The 21340-nt window shown below is 40.7% G+C and overlaps 1 protein-coding gene across 27 annotated transcripts in view; it reads left to right on the top strand.

Annotated features, from left to right (window-relative positions):
- LOC138743264 (follistatin-related protein 5-like) overlaps nucleotides 1-21340 on the top strand; it is a 795256-nt gene that overhangs the window by 86093 nt on the left and 687823 nt on the right. For 22 of the 27 annotated variants that reach the window (XR_011344764.1, XM_069898307.1, XM_069898305.1 and 19 more), the window contains 2 exons: nucleotides 4173-4283; nucleotides 7135-7535. The exons of 3 other annotated variants lie outside the window; for them this stretch is intronic. The gene's annotated coding sequence lies outside the window, so the exon portion shown is untranslated. The remainder of the gene's footprint in view (nucleotides 1-4172; nucleotides 4284-7134; nucleotides 7536-21340) is intronic. 2 more of the 27 variants (XM_069898292.1, XM_069898287.1) reach the window with 2 other exon arrangements.

Raw genomic sequence — 21340 nt, 5'->3', positions numbered from 1 at the left:
CCTCAGTCATTTAACTGGAATGGATGAGCACAAGGACAGTAGCATGTACATTATGAAAGAGTTAAAAAAAACATCCAGAAGAACCAACCACTCTGCTCGGATGTAATTAACAATATAATCTGGTGTCTTTTAATAGACCAGTCATTTAAAAATCCATGATTTAAACTTGATGCCATTAGATTAATATAACTAAAAATGGGTTTATCATAAAATATAATTAATATTATTTAGCCCTTGAATTTATTTTTTGTAATTATATGCATTGGTGGGTACTTGTTGATGTGAATAATTACTTGTAATAAATCATAAATATATAATTGAAATATTTATAATCTACAAGTCAATTCCTAGATGTCTTAAGGCACTAATGTCAAAAACACTTTTTTGTTTGATTCCATTTTGTTCCATAAAGCTTTTCTTTGCAATCACGAGCCATCTCTTGTTTTCACATACAGTAATCTTTTTCCTTATAGCTAAAAAAGTTAGGAAGAGTTTCATATTTTTCTCATGACACGCTCTGTACATTTGTAGACTGGTAAATAATACGAGCTTATTAAGTAAAAAGAAATTGAATAGGTTTTAATGTACGAAGTTGAAAAGTTGTTTAATGTAATTCATGATTCCTCACAGACCACTGAAGTGGCTATTATAAGCTTTGTGTTGAGGTCGTATTAAATATAATCCATGATTCTCTTACCTCGGCTCTCTTTAACTATACAAGGACAGTGTTTCCTGCTCTCCTTTGAAAGAAACATAAAAAAAATTAATGCTATTATGTAAATTCTGGAAAAATTGTTACCTTAACCAAATTGACATATCACTTTGGGAACGGAGATTCAATTTTTGACACTTATCATAACGTTGGTCGCAGTGTTCTTTCGGCACAATTTTGTCCAGTATCAACATATGTGACAATTTTGAGATGAGGAATAAAATTTGCAATCTCAACATTCATGTAAAAATAAAAGTAAATAATTCAACACAATTTTTTTCAACTTGCTTTACTTAATGCATGCTTTCTTGGAATGCAACACCCACCTTACTCCCACCAGTAATGGGAATCTCTTAACAACCAGGGCACACATAATATATCATGTAAACAATAATAATATAATAATTATTATAATAAAGCCAAATAATTCATGGCTTGATTAAGTTTGTGAATATTTGTCTAAGTTAATTGCCCACCTGGTTAAGATTAGGTGGACAACTTCAACGCATGGCATAAATTAGACAAAATTTGTGCAGCATTTAATCTTGAGATGAACTGTGTCTTTTGGTTACATATTTTCAAGTTTAAGTTCAAGTTTTTAAAAATCAAGTACAACTTGATATTAGAAGCTCCAGCTTTATTTAGAGAGTTCACTTTGGCGGTTGGTGCAGGCTGCAAACGTTCAGTTTTTGTAACATTCACAGATGGAGTGGGACCATTAAGTACATAGGGAAAACAGACAGGACACTTACAGAGAGACATGTGATCATGAACATGTATTTGGGACACTTAAAGAAACAGCATTGCTCACCCAGTCATCTGGTAAACACAAAGATGGAGTGGCTTTGTGGAAAATAGACAATTTTGATAATTCTCCTTGTCAGAAAAATTATTGAACCACTGTGACCATTGTAATAGTCAATTTGATTGACCCATATCTGGGTAAAGGAAGGAGGACCATTCCTGCATTTGAATCATGACCATTTTGATGGTCATTTCATCTGACCCATGCCTGGGTTTTGGAACCATTGTGGAAATCACACATTTCATTTCCCCTATGCAAGGAAGTGGGAAGTTTTGACGAGCATTCACATGAAAAGACATTCCCCTGGAAGCAACTCAACAAGGATTCATGAGTTACGGCAGTCTGATGACTCAATGTTTCACTTTCATAATTACTTCTGAACATCTGTTTAAAGTCTGTGTTTCAACACTGGATTTCTAAGACTGAACTTTTGAAATGACTTTCCAGAATTAGCGTGTGTACACACACCACACACACACCACACACACACCACACACACACCACACACACACCACACACACACCACACACACACCACACACACACCACACACACACCACACACACACCACACACACACCACACACACCACACACACACCACACCACACACACCACACACACCACACCACACCCACACCACACCCACACCACACCCACACCACACCCACACCACACCCACACCACACCCACACCACACCCACACCACACCCACACCACACCCACACCACACACACACACACGTGTCCTTGGTGCATAAACATGCAAACACACATGCAGATGTAATTCACATACTAACAAATGGTACATATGCAGTACGTATACAGATATAAAAATAAATAAATATTGTTGAATTAATAGTAGAGTCTTGGAGGGTTTGTATGAGCAATTCATTCAGGCGTATCACTGCCTGTGGGAAGAAGCTGCTTCTCAGTCTGGTGGCTCTGGATCTGATACTCCTTTCTCTTTCCTTACAGGAGAAGTTAAAAGTTGCTGAGTGCAGGGTGGTAATGTGTCCTAAACAATTTTGTGAGCTCTCTTAAACAGTGATTCTGGTAGATCACATTGAATGGTGGGTTTTGACTTCAGTGATCCTCTGCCGCTCTTATTGGTTCCATGGATTGTCCTCTGATCCAATGCTCTACACAACCATACTGCACTGTGATGCAGAATGAGTTCCTGGAGAAAGTTGATAGGATGGCGCTAGTAGCTTTGGCTGTCTTGGTCTTCTCAGGAAAAGCAGATGGTATGTGACCAGGATGAGGTACTTTGTGATCTCTTCTCTCTGCCATTGAGCTATTAATGTTTAGTGGAGAATGGTTATCTCTGATCCTCCTTAAGTCCAAAATCATTTATTTTGTCTTGTTCACCTTGAGACTCAGCTTGTTATTCTTGCACCATAACAAGATTTTCCACCTCTTCTCTGTAATGCAACACATAGTTGTTGCTAATGAAGCCAATGTCTCTCCTATCATCTGCAAATGATGACTCTGAGCAGATCAGACATTGCAGTTGAGGGTCAGTAGCATGAATTTGAATGGGCTGAGCACACAGCTATGAAGTGTGCTAGTATTTAACATGATGGCACGACGTTCTGCTACCAACCCCGACACACTGTGGTCTTTCCGTTAGGAAGTCCAGAATCCAGTTACAGAGAAGGGTGTTGAGTCCCAGTGAGGATAACTTCAGGAGTGATTGATGCAATCATGAAAAAGACTCTCTATTAGCTATATTTTGTGAGGTGTTTGAAGAAATTCGGTATGTCACCTAAGACTCTGGAAAACTACTACAAGTGTACTGTGGTGAGCAATCTGGCTGGTTGCATCACTGTCTGGTATGGAGGTGCCAATGCTCAGGACAAGAAAAAACTCCTAGTGGTTGTTAACTCGGCCTGCTACATCACAGGGACTGGACCACTCCATTGAGGGCAGCAACAAGAGGTGGTGTCTTAAGGAAGCATCCTCTCTCTCAAGGACTCCACCACCCAGCCCATGCCCTCTGCACTCTGTTCTTCTTCTTTGGCTTGGCTTCGCGGACGAAGATTTATGGAGGGGGTAAATGTCCACGTCAGCTGCAGGCTCGTTTGTGGCTGACAAGTCCGATGCGGGACAGGCAGACACGGTTGCAGCGGGAAAATTGGTGGGTTGGGGTTGGGTGTTGGGTTTTTCCTCCTTTGCCTTTTGTCAGTGAGGTGGGCTCTGCGGTCTTCTTCAAAGGAGGTTGCTGCCCGCCGAACTGTGAGGCAAGAAAAAGTACAGGAGCCTGAAGATGAGCACTCAGCAGCACAAGGACAGGTTCTTCCTGAATGATCACTGAACCAAAGACGGTACCTTACTTTGACTTTCTGTGCAATATTTTTATTTATTTTTGTAAAGTGATTTATCTAAATGTTGGCACAAAACAATGAATTTCATGACTTGTTTGTGACAATAAATTCTGGTTCTGATTCTATTTAATGCCAGGCTGAAGTCGATTAACTTTCATATGAGGTGTTGTTCTCGAGATAGGTGAGTACAGAGTGGAGGGATAAAGCTACCGTACCATCAGAGGAATAGTTCCACCTGTAGGTGAATTTAAATGGGTCCAATGTTTCTTGGAGGTACACCTTGATGCATAATGGATGGTTGTCATTGAGGCTTTTTACTGTCTCCCTCTTAGATACTGGGATGATGGTGGCTGAGTGGCAAGTCACAGGAATGACAAACTGCTGCAGAAACATGTTGAAGATGTCCATCAGTTGGTCTGCACAGTCCTTCAGTACCTGACCAGGTATGTTGCCTGGTTTGGCTACCTTGTGTGGGTTCACCTTGGATAGGAATCTCCTCACCTCGGCAACAGCTATGCAGGGAACCCATTCAGTTGAGGGCCACAGAGCTTTCTTTGGCGTCAGCCTGTTATTCTCATTGAAACATATGTAGAAGATGTTCAGTCTGTCCAGAAGGGAGATGCCAGTGCCAATGTCTTCCTTCCCTTATCTTTGATTATCCTCCTCTCCTTGCCCCCCCAATGCATTTTGTTTGGGTGCCTATCTACATTTTGCTCATACCTTGATAAAGTAATCAAGCCTGAAACATTGATTATCTTTAACTTTGCAATATAAAATACACTGTTTTTCCTGCTGAAGAAACTCAGCATTTTTACTTCAATCACAGTTTCCGCAGTGTTTTACTTCTGATCTTAGTGCCATCTCATCTCCTATCGTGAAGACAGCATCACGAGCTCTGAAACGTGCATGCACCTCTATATTCAGTCATGGTTTCTGGTTAGCCCTGGTAGTGAAGCTTTTGATCTCAGTAATATCTTCAATGGACTTGCTGATGTAGCCAGTCACTGAGCTTGTGCACTCCCCGATAATTACACAACCGACGTAGGTGGCCACCTCGCTGAAACAGCTCAACTCCATGATCTCAAAGCAGTCTTGTAGTGCTGTTGTGGTCCCATAGCCAAGTCCTGATCCTGCGAACTGGCTTCATTCATTTTTCCAGTTGTCTGTATGCCGGAGTTGGCAGGATGGACATGTGGTCTGAGTAACCAAGGAGGGGCAAGGGACAGCCTTGTACACATCAGAAGTGTTGGTGTACACCCGATCCAGCGTGTTCTCTTTTCTGGTGGTGAAGTTGGCATGCTGTTGGTGTAGTTGAAGTCCCCAGCTAGAAACATGGCACCCTCAGGGTGGATCGTCTTGGTTTTTAATTTTTACATATTTGATTTAATAAAGCTATATTTGCAAAGGAAAATCTGAGTGTTGGGTCCTGTAGTAGTTCTGTAAGAATATGGAAGTCCTAAATCTGCCAGCAACTTTTTGCAGGTGAATTTCCAATTGGACTCGGCTCTTTGAAATTTGGTGGTAGGATGGGAATGCCTAGCAATTCCTCAATGTAAACACTGGTGAATCCACCTGCTGAATTTTCATCAGACTGATTGTGGCACAGAGCAGAAGCACAGTGGAAAGGAAAAACTGCAAGGGATTGGTTTATGTATTGGGTACTTCACATATATTGAAATAATTGGGCTTAATATTTTTGGTTATTTCAAAGGGTCTTAAGTGGTTTAAGTGTTTTAGTTTATCCTTATTTTTCTAATGCTTTCAATTTTCTTTGCATTTTGTGATTGATTTTTGATGTTTTCAAATGTTTCTGATAGCAATGACAGCTGTGTAAGGTGAAGGTAATGCTTTTATTTCATTTTTCACAATCTGGACATCGCTGGAAAGGTCAGCATTTATTGGCCTTGACAAAATGGCAGTGGACTTTGCCTTGAACCTCTACACAATGCAGCAGGACTAAAAATATATTGCAATATTAGGATGGGGTGTGTTGGAATCTAGGGGTTAAAACAGTATGAAATAAATGATTAATCAATAAGTTTATTTGTACTGCATGAGTCAGGGAAAGAGGAATGTGGCTAAGTGGCTGTCACAGCATGGAGCAAAGTTGGCTGAACAAAATTGGCTGCTCCCAAGATACAGGGAGAGGATATGCATAAAACGATTTAGGAGGAATGCTCAACTGAAGGAGGTGGGAAGTAGCACAGGAGACACAGGCCAGATCAGAACAAAGAATGGCCCGCAAGAATCAAAGGGAATGGAAAACCAGTCTAGGAGGAAGATTAAGGCACGAGGAGGTGTTAAAGAGAACAGCAGAAATTGGCCAGACAGGGACCGAATGGTGATTAGAAATATCTGGGGATGAATTAATTTCAGATCTAAACAACAGGATAGTCTGGCCTGGAGGATTAACATGGGAATGCTACACCCCAGAAATCTGCAAAACAGGAGATGACTTGTGATAACCCTTATGCAAAAAGATCTAGCAGGGAAAACAACTTTTGTTCTGTGTGATAAGATTGACCTATATAAACTGTGCCAGCTGGACAATAGGGGTCAGTCTCGGGGAGTAGCTCACTGGCAGGTGACCTATGAACTAACAGACTGACCCAGAGCTCTGTTAAGTTTTATTCTTGTGCTGTGTAATAAATTGACTGTTGAACCGAATACCTTCTCCTATCACTTCATTCAAAGAACGCGCTGGACTCAGACTACACATAGACTAAATTAAGAGTAAGTTAAAGCCAGAGTCCAACAGGTGTGAGTTGAAGGGGAAACCTGTGGGTCATCATCATGTGCCTGTAGCCTTCATTGTCTTTTGTGGTAGAGGTCGTAGGTTTGCTGTATATTTAGCAGGCAGTACATACAGATGCCATTGGGCATTAGTGGTAGAGGAGGGAATGAAGTAAAAACACACAGAGCTGGAGAAACTCAGCAAGTCAAGCAGTGTCCTTTGTGTAGCAAAGGTAAAAAAAATACATAATCAATGTTTCAGTCTTGAGTCCTTCATCAAGATATTGGAAAATGTCAGTAGGCATCCAAACTAAAGAGTTGGTGGGGGGTGAATGGGTGGTCACAAGGCAGGAGGTGATGTGATAAATGGAGAAGGGATGGAGGGGACAGCAGAGATCAAGGGGAGGAGGGATGGCTGGGTGAAGGGAGGGGTAAAGGGAGGGAGGAGAACTGGAAAGGGGAAGGGAAGCAGGTTAGCAGAAACTGAAAAAGTCGATATTCATGCCATCTGGCTGGAGAGTGCCCAGACAGAAAATAAGATGTTGTTCCTCCAATTTGCAGGAGGTCTTGATGGACAGTGCACCAATGGACAGATATGCGAATGGGGGAGTGTGGCACCGAACTGAAATGATTGGCTACTGGGAGGTTTCTATTACTGTGGCAGATGGAGCAAAGATACTCAGCAATGCGACTTCCCAATTTGAACCCAATCTCTCCAATGTAGAGAAGGTCACAAAGCAAGCACTGGATGCAGTAACTCAGTCCTATGGATACACAAGTGAAGTGTTGCTTCGCTTGAAAGGTTTGTTTCAGGGCCCAAGACCAACTCTCAGCCACAGTATTTATGTGGCGGTTGCTGTTGAGTTTCTTGTCCTTGTTGCCCTCAGTTGATTGCTGAATAGTGATGGCAAGGGCTATGATGTGTGGATGTGAACAGAAAGAACAGCAGTTTTGAACAGCTGGTAAGTAAATATGACTTACCAAATATTCATTTTTTTTGGATATTTACAGATTAAAAATTTCTTAAATACCATATTACTGGACTTCCCATTTGTATATCCATCAGATCTCGTTGATAATATTTTTCAATTGAATCCATCTCAAAAAGGATTAATTGGAATTATATGATAGGTTATTGAAATTATGTTCAGTATTTCACAATAAGATTAAAAAGGCTTGGGAATTGGAATTTGCAAGACCCTTATCAAAGGATCTAAGGGCAAGTTTCTTAAAATGGAATACAACTTCAATATGTGCCCAACATTCGTTAATCCAATTCAAAGTGGTGCGTCTTGTTCACATGTCCAAAGATAAACTGCCTTGTATCTTTTCTAATATTAACCCTACTTATGACAGATGCAAATCAGATATTGCTACGTTGACATATATATATTGGACTTTTCCATTCTTAGAAATCTATTGGAAAAAGTTTTTAAATACCTTTTTAACTGTATTTCAGGTGGAGATATGACCCAATCCAAATAACTGCTCTTTTTGAAGTTATTGAACTAGAAATAGGGAGTTTTTCTGTACCTGTGCAACAGGTTGAGGCCTTCTCTACACAGTTGGAGAGAAGAGCCATCTTATTCAAATGGAAAGATTCTAGACCTCAAACAGTGTTTCAATGGTTCTCTCAAACTATGTCTTGTTTAAGTTCAGAAAAAAAAGATATCATGTATTTGACTCATCAGTGAAATTTGAAGATACAAGGTGACCTTTTATGTCCTATCTTCATTTGATGTTTTCAATGTGATTAGATGTACTCACTCTTACTGATGAGATGGTCTTAACTTTGTGTTATGATTCACGGTATGAATCAAAAACTACAAAATGTATGTAACCCTCAGGATAAGCTGCTCAAATGGTTTTTTTGATTAGTTTTTAAATAGAATAGTTTAGGTGTATGTGTATATGTATATAAATGTATATATATTTTTTATGTCTTTTCTGTCTTCACCCAGTGCAGTTGAGGGGGGCATTGAGTTTATACTGTTGTAAGTTTTATCTTGTGATAGATATACATGTGATATCATTTTTTCAGTTTTGTTCAATTTTTCATTGTACATTATAAAAACCAGTATAAAAAAGATTGAAAGGAAAGAAGACTGTGAATCTTGATACTCACTTAGGTGAGTACTACAGAGACTCTCCAGAGTGGTCTACACAGCATAGGTAGTGTTGGAACTGCAACAATTTCTGTGTAGTACACAGCTTTTGTTAAAAGCTTGTGTTGCATACTGGATTTAAGAGCCATTTTGATTACAGATTGTGACCTCTTGGATTGTGGCACAAATGCAGATGGAACAGTGAATGAAGCCAACATGACTGTTGTAGGATACCGAGCTAGATCCTCTGCTTCTGTTCACTTATGAAATAGTCTTTCTGTTATGTTACTCCTTGGTGCTAAAGTGAAATGTAAGTGAGCAGTTAGTGACATCCTATTGCATAGGAAATGAACATTCCACCTGCTTCTCTGAATAGTTTGTCAGTGATCTCAGCAGTGCTTCATAAAGTGAGATGTTGCAAATAAGACCAGCTTCGGACTAAGAGAGACAAAGAATATTAAAATGCGAATCCAATAGCAACTTTGATATCTACTGTTAATGCAATCATTGTTCTGCTTAGAAGTTTCAGTTGTTGCTGTAGCTAATGGCTGGTTTTAGTGAAGATACAAGGTGACCTTTTATGTCCTATGTTCACGCACCCTCCTCCTCAATGACATTTGGGTCGGAGAAATGCTGGTCAAGAACTCCGCTCCTTCTGTTCTGTGTGCCCTTTGCTCCTTCTCAATACTCCAAAGGCATTTCACCATGATAATAAGTGCCTTACTTGAGTAAGTCCTTTACACTTGCCACCTTATAAACAAAATGTTGAAGAATTATAGCAATATCCAGCAGAAATCCATGATTGCTTGTCCTTTCTGTTGCTGAACATAGCTTCAACTGTACACAATTAGGAAAGAGTTGGAGTGTTAAGTTGCAAAAATCAAGTAATTGGTGCAAAGTAAAGCATATTGATTAGCAATTCTGCATACTAGTCAAGTTTACTGACATCAGATTGCACAAGTACAACCCGATGAAACAGCATTCTCTGGTCCTTGGCGCATAACATGGAGACACATAATCAGACATAACACATATACAGACAAACAATATAATGCAGAAAAAGTATTCATATATAGAAATAAATAAATATGTAGATTTTTTTTCATGAATATGATAATCTCAATGGTTAGTGTAAACAGTTCATTTGGTCGTTCAACATTCAGCCCTGGGAAGAAGCTGTTCCTCAGCCTGGTGGTGTTGGATCTGATACTCCTGAATCTCTTCCCCAATAGGAGCAGCTAAAAGATGCTGTGTTTGGGATGGAAGGAGTCCTTAATGATTTTGCGCACCCTCTTTAGATAACATTCCTGGAAGATCACGTTGATAGAGGGAGGGGGAAAGGAAGACCCCAGTGGTCCTCTCTTCCACTCTTATGATCCTGAGGATTGATCTCTGATCTATTTCTCTGAGCAAATGTACCTCACTGTGATGCAGCCATCGAGGACGCTCTCGATAAAGCTCATATAGAAGGTTGACATAATGATGGCCAGTATCCTTGTTTGCTTCAGTCTTCTCAGAAACTACAGTCCCTGTTGCACCTTCCTGACAAGTGAGGAGATGCTGAGTGTCCACAATATGTCACTAATTAAGTGAACTCCAATGAATTTGGTGCTCTCTGTTTTCTCCACTACAGAGTTATTGATGTGTAGTTAAGGATGTAATTTCCAGTCCTCCTGATGCCCACAATCATCTACTTTGTCTTGTTCATGTTAAGACTCGAGTTGTTACTCTTGCACGAGATTTTCCCCCTCTTCTCTGTAGTGTGACTCATTATTGTTGTTGATGAGACCAACTCCTGTTGTGTCATCTCCAGTCTTGATGACTCTATTGGTGTTGGATCTGGCAATGGAGTTGTGGGACAATATCATGAACAGGAGAGGGCTGAGAACATAGCCCTGAGGTGCACCAGTGCTCAGTATGATGGTACTTGATGTTCTGCTACTGACCTGGACAGACTGTGATCTTTCAGTTACAGAGCTGGGTGTTGAGTCCTAGCAAGGACATCTTCTCTCCCAGCCTTGGGGAATGATCATATTAAATGCCAAGCTGAAGTTGATGAACAGCAGCCTGGCATAAGAGGCATCGTTCTCCAGGTGGGTCAGGATGGAATGAAGGGATAAGGCATAAAACACGAAAGTCTGCAGACACGGTGATTGAAGTAAAAACACAATGCTGAAGAAACTCAGCAGGTCAAACAGTGTACCTTATATAGCAGATAAACATACATAACTGACATTTCAGGCCCAAGCCCTACATCAAGGCATGGAAATATTTCAGCAAGCATCTGAATTAAAAGATAAAAGGGGAGAGAAGCATTGTAGCATGGGGAGAAGGGAGGGAGGGCTCAGCACCAAGCAAGGGGAGAAGGGATGGTTCTGTGAATAGAGAGGGAAGAGGGCAAAGAGGTAAGGGAAAGAAGATGGGGGAATGGAATGGAAGGGAGAGCTGGTTAACAGAAACTGGAAAAGTTGATGTTAATGCCATCTGGCTGGTGAGTCCCCAGACAGAGAAATCAGGTATTGTTCCTCCAATTTATGGGTGGTCTTGGTGGGGTAGTACATGAGGCCATGGACAGACATGTGAGTATGGGAGTGAGTCACAGAACTGAAATGGTTGGCCACTGGGAGGTCCCTGTCACTAGTGCGGACAGTGCAAAGTGCTCAGTGAAGCGATCTTCTGGTTGGCGCCCAGTCTCTCTGATATAGAGAAAGCCACAAAAGGAGGACCAGATGCAGAAAATCTATCCTGTGGATACACAAGTTAAATGTTGCTTTCAGTTCGATGTAGAGAAAGCCACAAAGGAAGCACCTGATGCAGTCTCTCCGATGCAGAGAAGGCCACAAAGGAAGCACCTGATACAGACAAGGCCAACCCTCCTCCCCTTGCTTGCTGATGTCCCCTCCCTCCCTCCCTTCTCCACCTATTACTTTTTGCCTTTGTATTTCTTGATGAAGAGCTTGAGCTCAAAACATGGTATGTATTTTTATCTTTGGTGAAGGGATATGGCTATAGCATCGTCTGTGGAACAGTTTCTTCTGTAGGCATAACCAATCTGCTTCTCCTGGTACACATTGGCTATACACATACAAGTGCCTTCACTGATATGGCTGCTGAATGAATTTATTCATTACCGTTACAATATGGGACCCCACAGAGAGGGTGCTATGGAATAATTTCCACGCATGGTATTCAGCAGGCAATTTTCATTCTTTACCGGATACCTGTTTCTGATTTGCAGGCTCTAAACATGCTGGATTGAGTTCCTGGAGAAACAATGTTTTCCTAATTCAATACACCTGGAATTGGCCAAGGCAACATAAATATCAAAGATCTCATTACATCCACCACCCAACAATTCAGCATCTGCAATTTATTCAATTGCCTTAACTGCAGTTGTGGTGAACTAAACACTAATTAAAAATTCATCCTTTACTGATGAAGCCCTTTTCAGCTGCATTAATCAAACTGTCACTTCTAGGTACAACATGAAAAGTTTTTTGAGGAAAAAATGATAGGCAATTATGTTGTATAATATTATCTTTGATTTAGGGAAGATTTTATTTTTGTAATTATGCAGCGTGTTTTAGAATTTTGTAAACTTGTGCAATTTACACCCTAATTAGTTACAGTTCCCAAAGGAAACAGTTATATGAAATAAATTAAATAATGGAGCCTACATGCTAATGTAACAACCTATAATTCCCTACTAGGTCATAATATTGTTCAGAGGCCTGAAGTTATTGATTGACAAAGTGTTACCTATTTATTTTGACAGTGAAAAGGCCATTTGGCCCAACTTGTTTACACTGGCTCACAGCAGAACAATCTATCAGTTCTATTCTCTCTTTATTCCTTCCAGTTCTGCAACATATTCCATCTCACTAGCTCATTAAACGTTCCTTTGATTTGTTTACTCTTTCCAATATTTTCATTGAGTTTTACATATTATACTCATACATCGGTAATAACAAGAATATATATCCAAAAAGTAAATGCATATTAACAAATACCTGTAAACAACCAATGGAAGAGAAAAAAAACCCAATATGTATGTAAAACAAAAACTATTCTAATAACTAACCCTGCCCTTGTGAAGTTATGATTATACATATATGCTCTATTAATGCATGGAAAAAAAGGACAATGAATCCATAAAATGGGATCCAATAATCTTATAAGCACTAAAAATAATTAAGAAAAGGACCCCATGAAGTTAGAAAATTAAGGTTCATTACATTAGTAGAGTGCAGGGCAACCAATGACCACTCGCAGACATGAAGCAAGCAGTCAAAGGCTTTATTAATCAGAAGACCCAGACATGCCTCTACATGCTGCTGGCTCACGTTAAAGGCAGGTATGAGGGAGGAGACTAGGGCTCTTGGCCTTTATTAGGGGATCTTATGGGGAGGAGCTACAGATGCAGAAGACAGGCCAGCCTGTCCAGCCCAGTGAGAACATGCCCGCAGTACCATGTTCCACCACATAGAGCATCTAATTTTTTTTCCAGAGTCAAACTGCTATCACATCAGATAACCACTGAGTATGTATGGGAGGGACAGCATCCTTCCATCTCATAAGTATAGCTCTTCTTTCACATCAAAATGTGATAGATGTAAGACTGAAGAAGGTAAATTATTTCATATGTTTTGGTCATGTTCCTTACTTTCCAATTATTGGGAAAGTATCTTCTGTACCTTATCTTTAGTTTTCTTAAAATTAATTTGGCTCCTTAACTTTTTCTTGCCCTATTTGGAATAAGCGAGTCAGCTGATTAGTATGGGCCACAATCCCATGTAGTTGCCTCTGCTCTTCTTCGATTTGTTTGCTGAAGTAATCTTCTTTCTGATACCTGGGTTTAAATATTGATTTGAGTCGTTGGTCATTTTAGCAGCCAACATGATTGAATTGATTTTTAAAATCAATGGCTAAGCATGATCAGAACATCACAGCATTTGAGAGGAATTTGATTATTTTATTTCCCTAATAAATGTATAATTGAAGAGCATGCTGCAAATCATTAACTACATTTGGTGGTGCTGTAACAATGGAACATGAATGCTTAATGATGAAAAACCTAAAGCTTGAACAGTCAACAGGCCCCAGTCCGAGGAAAGCCCACGGAGTACCCCTTAAATGGACAGGGTTAGGGTTAACCTATCCCTAACCCTCATCTGAACTTTATTTTTTAGAGACTACCTGAAGACAATAAATAACCCCTTTCTGATTGACCAGATTTCTCATCATTTTACAATTAAAATCTTCTTGCTTTTGCTGATGGTGTGATGGATATATTTTTAAAGGAGATAGATTGTGGGGGATTTAGAGTGTAGGTCACCACACAAGCACTTCACAAAACAGATCTCATTTAAAATGCAAGAGTTTGGCTGAAGCCAGTCATGCAGGCACCGAGAGTCTTTGCAAAGACAATAAAACAAGGAGACTGCTTTGCTAAAGAATTTCAAAGGAAGGGTAAATGGATTATTGTTTTGAAAGCAACAGATGAACCGGCTCAGAAGTTTGGGTTTGATGCCGTAATCTTTCTGGTTGTATTTTGCTGTTTTAAGAAGGTCGTGTGGTTTTGCCAGCAGAGAGACAGAAGACCAAATGGTCTTTCCTAATGGAGAGAATTGGTGTCTGCAGCATGACAATCTGGTAGCTTGTTTAAAACCACCATTTTGAAGATTGGTTGTGAGTTCTGAGTTCAGATGTTGAAAACCCTTGTGGTCCATACAAGAGGAAATGGCTAGCTTGAGTGTTTTACCTGAGAGAAGGAAAACAAGAGGAACTCGGTGGTAAGAGGTTATCACTTGGGAAACCCAGATGGGGCAAGTTTCTTCAGCAAGACACTGAAATGACTGATGGAAGTAAATCAGTTTGTGTCCAATGAGGAACAAATCTCTCTCTGAAATCAACAAGAACCTTCCTGAGCAGTATCCAATTACCTTTAAGCAACAGAGCTTGGTGAAAATTCATAAGTGTTAAATTCTGTGCACAGTATAAGAATTGCCTGATACCAGTGAACTTGACAGAGTGAAAAGTGAGATTGGACTGTGAATCAAATAACCTTTCTAAACTTGTACACATTACATACTCATGCACTTAAAATTAGAAGGGAGCTAAGTTAATAGTAGTAAGTTAAAATTTGATCCTGTTTTTATGTTTAAAGAAAATTCAAAACTACTTTTGTTTAAGTAACTATTTGTCTTGTTAAATTTCTATTGCTGGTGGGTTTTGAGGTCCTCTGGGTCCATAACAATGGGAGGAAAAGCTGGAAAGACTGCTCTGATCCTAACTCTAGGAGACCAGTCATATGCCTAAGTGGCATGTATCCTTTCTCTTTGCAGACGATGCCGCTTTAGTTGTCCATTCAGAGCCAGCTCTTCTGCGCTTGACGACCTGTTTTGCGGAAACTGCCAAAATGTTTGGCCTGGAAGTCAGCCTGAAGAAAACTGAGGTCCTCCATCAGCCAGCTCCCCACCATGACTACCAGCCCCCCCACATCTCCATCGGGCACAAAAAACTCAAAACGGTCAACCAGTTTACCTATCTCGGCTGCACCATTTCATCAGATGCAAGGATCGACAACGAGATAGACAACAGACTCGTCAAGGCAAATAGCGCCTTTGGAAGACTACACAAAAGAGTCTAGAAAAACAACCAACTGAAAAACCTCACAAAGATAAGCGTATACAGAGCCATTGTCATACCCACACTCCTGTTCGGCTCCGAATCATGGGTCCTCTACTGGCATCACCTACGGCTCCTAGAACGCTTCCACCAGCGTTGTCTCCGCTCCATCCTCAACATTCATTGGAGCGCCTTCATCCCTAACGTCGAAGTACTCGAGATGGCAGAGGCCGACAGCATCGAGTCCACGCTGCTGAAGATCCAGCTGCGCTGGGTGGGTCACGTCTCCAGAATGGAGGACCATCGCCTTCCCAAGATCGTGTTATATGGCGAGCTCTCCACTGGCCACCGTGACAGAGGTGCACCAAAGAAGAGGTACAAGGACTGCCTAAAGAAATCTCTTGGTGCCTGCCACATTGACCACCGCCAGTGGGCTGATATCGCCTCAAATCGTGCATCTTGGCGCCTCACAGTTCGGCGGGCAGCAACCTCCTTTGAAGAAAACCGCAGAGCCCACCTCACTGACAAAAGACAAAGGAGGAAAAACCCAACACCCAACCCCAACCAACCAATTTTCCCCTGCAACCACTGCAACCATGTCTGCCTGTCCCACATCGGACTTGTCAGCCATAAACGAGCCTGCAGCAGACGTGGACATTTACCCCCTCCATAAATCTTCGTCCACGAAGCCAAGCCAAAGAAGATATGTATCCTTTCACTGACACTGATTCATGGGCCACACCTGCTTAATTGCTTCCAGCAGGAATTCCTGTTGAAAATTGGCCAGCTGAGCCACAGTGAGATGTAGTGCAGGGAATTATATTTATTAGACCAAGGCTCATACGACCAACACTCCCCTGGTGCAGCAACATTTTAATGAAATTTTCTAATCAAAATACAATTTCTGGAGTGATGTACATAATACATTACCATTAATATATGATTTCATTGTAAAGGTGATCTCCATCTTTTCTAGTGTCATCCATTTTTTTCCTCTGATCTCCAGCTACCTTCATCTATTTGTGTTTGCAGAGCTTTTAATTACTTTAATGCTCTATTCCACTGTTTGATTGAAATGAGATGTTGTATTATTCTCCACAATCACTCTGCTCACTCTAATTTGTCCATTCACTCTCCCTCTGCTGAACCTATTGGTAGATTATTTCTCTCTTTTGAAGATTGGTTTACTTTCTTCTCTTATCAAATGCTGTCTGGCCTGATTTCTTCAGAATTATTTCATTTATTTATAGAACTCATGATTAAATAACCAGTGAGGAGGAAGCTTTATGGAGATCATAGGATCAGGAGAAAGACCCTCCAATAAATTTTTCCATTCAATCAGATCACAGCTGCTCTGTGCCTTCTATGCCTGATTTGACCACAAGAGTAAGGAAGAACCACCACTGGGCACCTCAATTTGTTCCCTGATGATCCTCTCCTGTCTGTATCCATGAGGGCTGCCTTCAGGTGAGTAAATCTGAGGAAAGCGGACGGAGGACCTGGTCAAGTACAGAAAACCTCTTTTGACCAACTTGCCAATGTATTCACAGATACCTTCAACATCTCACTTTGACAGGGCATGGTACCCTCCTGTTTCAAAGAGGGGACAATTGTACTGGTGCCCAGGAAGAGTGTGATAATCTGCCTAAATGACTATCGACCCGTGGCACTTATCTGCACAGTGGTGAAGGGTTTTGAAATTCTGGTGCTGAAGCAGATCAACTTGTGGCTGTGGATCCGTTCCAATTTGAATTGATAAGAACATCTCCTTCACAATCTCCATCAGTACTGGAGCACCACAAGGCTGCCTGTGTTCTTAGTCCCCTGCTCTACTGACTACACACTTATGACTTCATGGCTCAGTATGAAAAGTCAAGTCAAGTTTATTATCATCTGATTGTACAAGTACAACCTGATGAAACAGTGTTTTCTGCTCCTCGGTGCAAAACACACAGACACACAACCAGGCATTACACACATATAGACAAATAGCACATATTTAGGACAAGTATTTTATCTATCAAATAAATATTGTTTTGTACAAATTAGAGTCTCAGATGGTTAGTGTAAGCAGACCCTTTGGTTCTCACTGCCTGTGGGAACAAGGCATTCCTTAGCCTGGTGGTGCTGGATCTGATACTCGTTCATCTTTTTCTGAAGGGAGCAGTTGATCCCAGTTGATCACCTTGATGGGGAGGAGGGAGACTCCAGTGATCCTCTCTGCCACTCTTATGGTCCTGTGGATTGACTTCTGATCTATTTTTCTACAGCAACCGTGGCACACTGTGATGTTGCCGACCAGGGTGCTCTTAATGGAGCTCCTATGGAAAGGTGACATAATAGTGCCCAGTAGCCTTGCCTGCTTCAGTCTTCTCTGGAAGTGCAGACACTGTTACACCTTCATGACAAGTGAGGTCATGGTGAGTGCCCACATTAGGTTACAAGTTAAGTGAACTCCACTCTGTCTGCCACAGAGTTGTTGAAGTGTAGTGGAGGGTGGTCATTCTTGCACCATTTCAAGAGATTATCCACCTCTGTAGTGCGACTCATCATCGTTGCTGATGAGGCCAACTACAGGCGACACGAACACCATTTACATATTTGCTGAAGATACCATGGCAAGGGGTTGTATAAAAAGGGGCAATAAATCAGCATACAGGAAGGATATTTAAAACTTGGCTAAATGGTGCACCATCAATAACCTTGCACTTAATGTCACCGAAACCAATGAGCTGATTATTGGTCTACGATCCAATGATCATTGGGGGATCAGAGGTGGAGAGGGTGAACAAATTTAAGTTCTTGGGAGTTACTATCCCAGAAGATCTTTCCTTGACCCAACACACTAATGACATCGTGAAGAAAGCCCTTCAGCGCCTCGACTTCTTCAGGAGTTTGCGAAGGTTTGGTATGACATCAAAACACTGGCAAATTTCTACAGATGTCTGGTAGAAAGTGTGCTGACTGGCTACATCACAGTAAGGTATGGGACAGCAATACCCCTGATTATAAAGCCCTGCAAAAGTAGTGATCACATTCCAGGACATCACCGGTAAAATCCTCGCCACCATCGAGAACTGCAGATAGAAAGCAGCAGCAATCCATCAACATTATGCTCTGTCCTCACTGCTACCATCAGAAAAGAGGTATCGGTGCCACAAGACTTGATCAGGAACAGCTACTCTGCCTCCACCATCAGACTCCTCAACAACAAACTCTGTCAGGGACTCATTAGGGACTGTGGGGGCTGCAGAAGCACTGGAGGTGAATCTATGGATGCTCGGTGACTCGGGGTCTTTTTTTGCTTCTCTTTCTCTCTGACTGTACATCTGTCTGTAAGAGGCGCTCAGGCAATTACTGCCAATGACGAAATCTGTCTTGCAACAGGGAAAAGTAAATTTCATGTAATATGACACTTGATAATAAATCAAATCGTGAATTTAAAGACTTACTTTTGCGCTTTTTGATTTTTTTTCTCTCTGTATTGCTCAGTTTATTTACATTTCTTTATTCGTTTACAAGTATACATATCTTTTTAAGTACAATTTTTTTGCATTACAGTAAGTAGTAATTCTGTTGTACCTGCAGGAAAAAGGTCAGGGTTGTATGTGATGTCATGCATGGACTCTGATAATAAATCTGAACATTGAAATTTGAATTTATACAGATATTTTAGACAATATAAGAGAAAAATATTAAAGTTGGGGGAAGAAACCAAAATGAAAGGGTGATCCAGGATGAAGAGAAATAAAATTTCCTTATAATTATTTGATTATTGGTGTATGATCCAGTAATCCTTGGGGGATCAGAGGGGGAACAAATTTAAGTTTTTGGGAGTTAGTATCCCAGAGGAACTTTCCTTGACCCAACACACTAATGACATCATAATGAATTTCCTGCTCTATTTGATCCAATTTTAACAACCCATTGTGGACTTGCCACACACACCATGTTTCTGTTCCAGGACTTTTCTGCCTGTCTGATGCACTGATACAAGCCCAGGCTCATTGTTAGCGTCCAATGGTGTATAATATAGCTGAGGCCCTCTTCCAGGGTCTTGAATCAGACACGGATGGCATTTGTAGCACTTGTGAATCTGCTTCATGGTTGTACAAAAGGATTTGCCAAGTAATAATGCATTCACAACAAGAGCTTTGTTTTTTGCACCCAAATGGTGGTCGTACCTCCTTAACACTCACCATACCTCATTTATCTACCTGCTGCCCAGCTAACCCCCCTCAACAACCACCATTTTCCTCCAATAACACCATTTTCCTATCGACTTCTCTGTGACAGTCATCTGCTGATACCTAGCAGTTGGTTCTCTCTTTCTTTCTCTCTCTATCACTCAATCCCCACAACTGATCACCCTGACTATCCTCCATCAATCTCTTCTTCTATCTTGAATCTGTTGATGCATAATTATTGTGGTTTCTGACATTCAACTCCAATGACTCCTCTAGGACCTAATCTTCCCAGACTGGTGCCCAAACCTCCAGGCCTCCCTAGTGATACTCTTTCTCTCCCCGCCCCCCCACCCGAACCTTATTCAACCACCATTTTTACTGAACTTCCATGAAAAATTGCTAGTCAGCGTGTTTGGGCATTTCAGTAGCACACAAAGACTTTGGGCCTTGCTCATTACAGAAACAGAACCGATTCAAAATGGATTGCTGTGTACCTCCCCAATAATATGCCTTTGTCAGTTCCATTCACTTTCCCTGTTAATAATATGGGTAGTTATACTGCTTAAATCAGACATTATATTGCAAGCTTTGTAAACAGATGGACCGAGTATGAAAGAATATAAATAGAAAATTAAAAATTGGCAATGGTTGAGTAGTTATGAAACTGTTTTGTGAACTTTTGGTCCCTTATTAAGGATGGGATACTGAACATTTAGTCAGTATGTAGCAGTGAGTGACAAGGTCACACGTAAAATTAAATCGTGTTTGTAAGGAGAAATGTGCAACAATTTACACTGCAACAGAAAGCCATAAGAAGATTTAATAGGGGTTTCAATGGCGTGAATAGCAAAAGATTATTTCCACCGTTTGGGGAAATTAGTGATGAAGGAACTGCAATTTAAATCTGTCACTGAAATGGAGAAAAAAAAGCCTTTCAAGAAATTTATTTTGCCAAGAATTTTTGCAGCATGGAATGCTTTGCCACAGGGAATAATTGAGGCAGACATTATTCTGTGTCTTCAGAAGAGAATAGATAAGTATTTGTAGCAGAGGCATATATAGGGCTGTGGGGAGAGAACAAGATGGCAGTACAAGTTTTGGATTACTAGCAAATAGCTGACTCAGATTATGAATCAATTGGCATTCTTCTGTAGTTTAAATCCCTTTGGTCTTCGATTGTCCCCTATGATTGCTATGTGTTTTGGTTATGAGTCTTGTCAGATGTCCAAAAAACGATGTTGAAGAAATACTGAACCCAAACCCCAAATGCAACTCATATACAGTGTTTGCACATCACATACTAAATAAATGTGGACTCAGGCCAAGCAAATGATGAATTCCAATAATTTCAGGTGATATATTTTAATATTAAAACATGTCAAGATTTTCTCAACAAATATTCACAGCAGCCACTTTAAATAATTGAATCTCTAATACAGAACTCCATTGAATATTGGGCTCCTGCAATTGTGCGTGAGCTTAAAAGAGTGAAGATTTTTAAAAAATTTCTTGGATTTCCAGAACAATCCATTTCTAAAATTTTTATAACAGGGGAGAACCTGGTAAATATTAGGGCTCAATTCAATTGGCCATTATTCCATGGAAATGGAATATGAGAATGAGAAAACATTGTTGCAATTTCACCAAGCTTTGTTTAGAACCTAAAAATGCTGGAAATCCCAGATAAAACTGAAAAAAAAAATCTGCTCTTCAGCCACCTCTTTCAGACATTTGGTCCAGGTGACTTCAGCACCCTCAAATTCCCAAGCACTTCCCCTTAGTAATAATGACTCCATTTACTTCTTCCCCAACGCTCTCAAACGAGGGGATGTCGCTGGTGTCCTTCAC

This window comes from Narcine bancroftii, chromosome 9, assembly GCF_036971445.1.
Source record: "Narcine bancroftii isolate sNarBan1 chromosome 9, sNarBan1.hap1, whole genome shotgun sequence".
NCBI lineage: Eukaryota > Metazoa > Chordata > Chondrichthyes > Torpediniformes > Narcinidae > Narcine > Narcine bancroftii.
The sequence above is the reverse complement of the archived record's forward strand: the minus strand, read 5'-3'. Positions and strand labels throughout refer to the sequence as shown.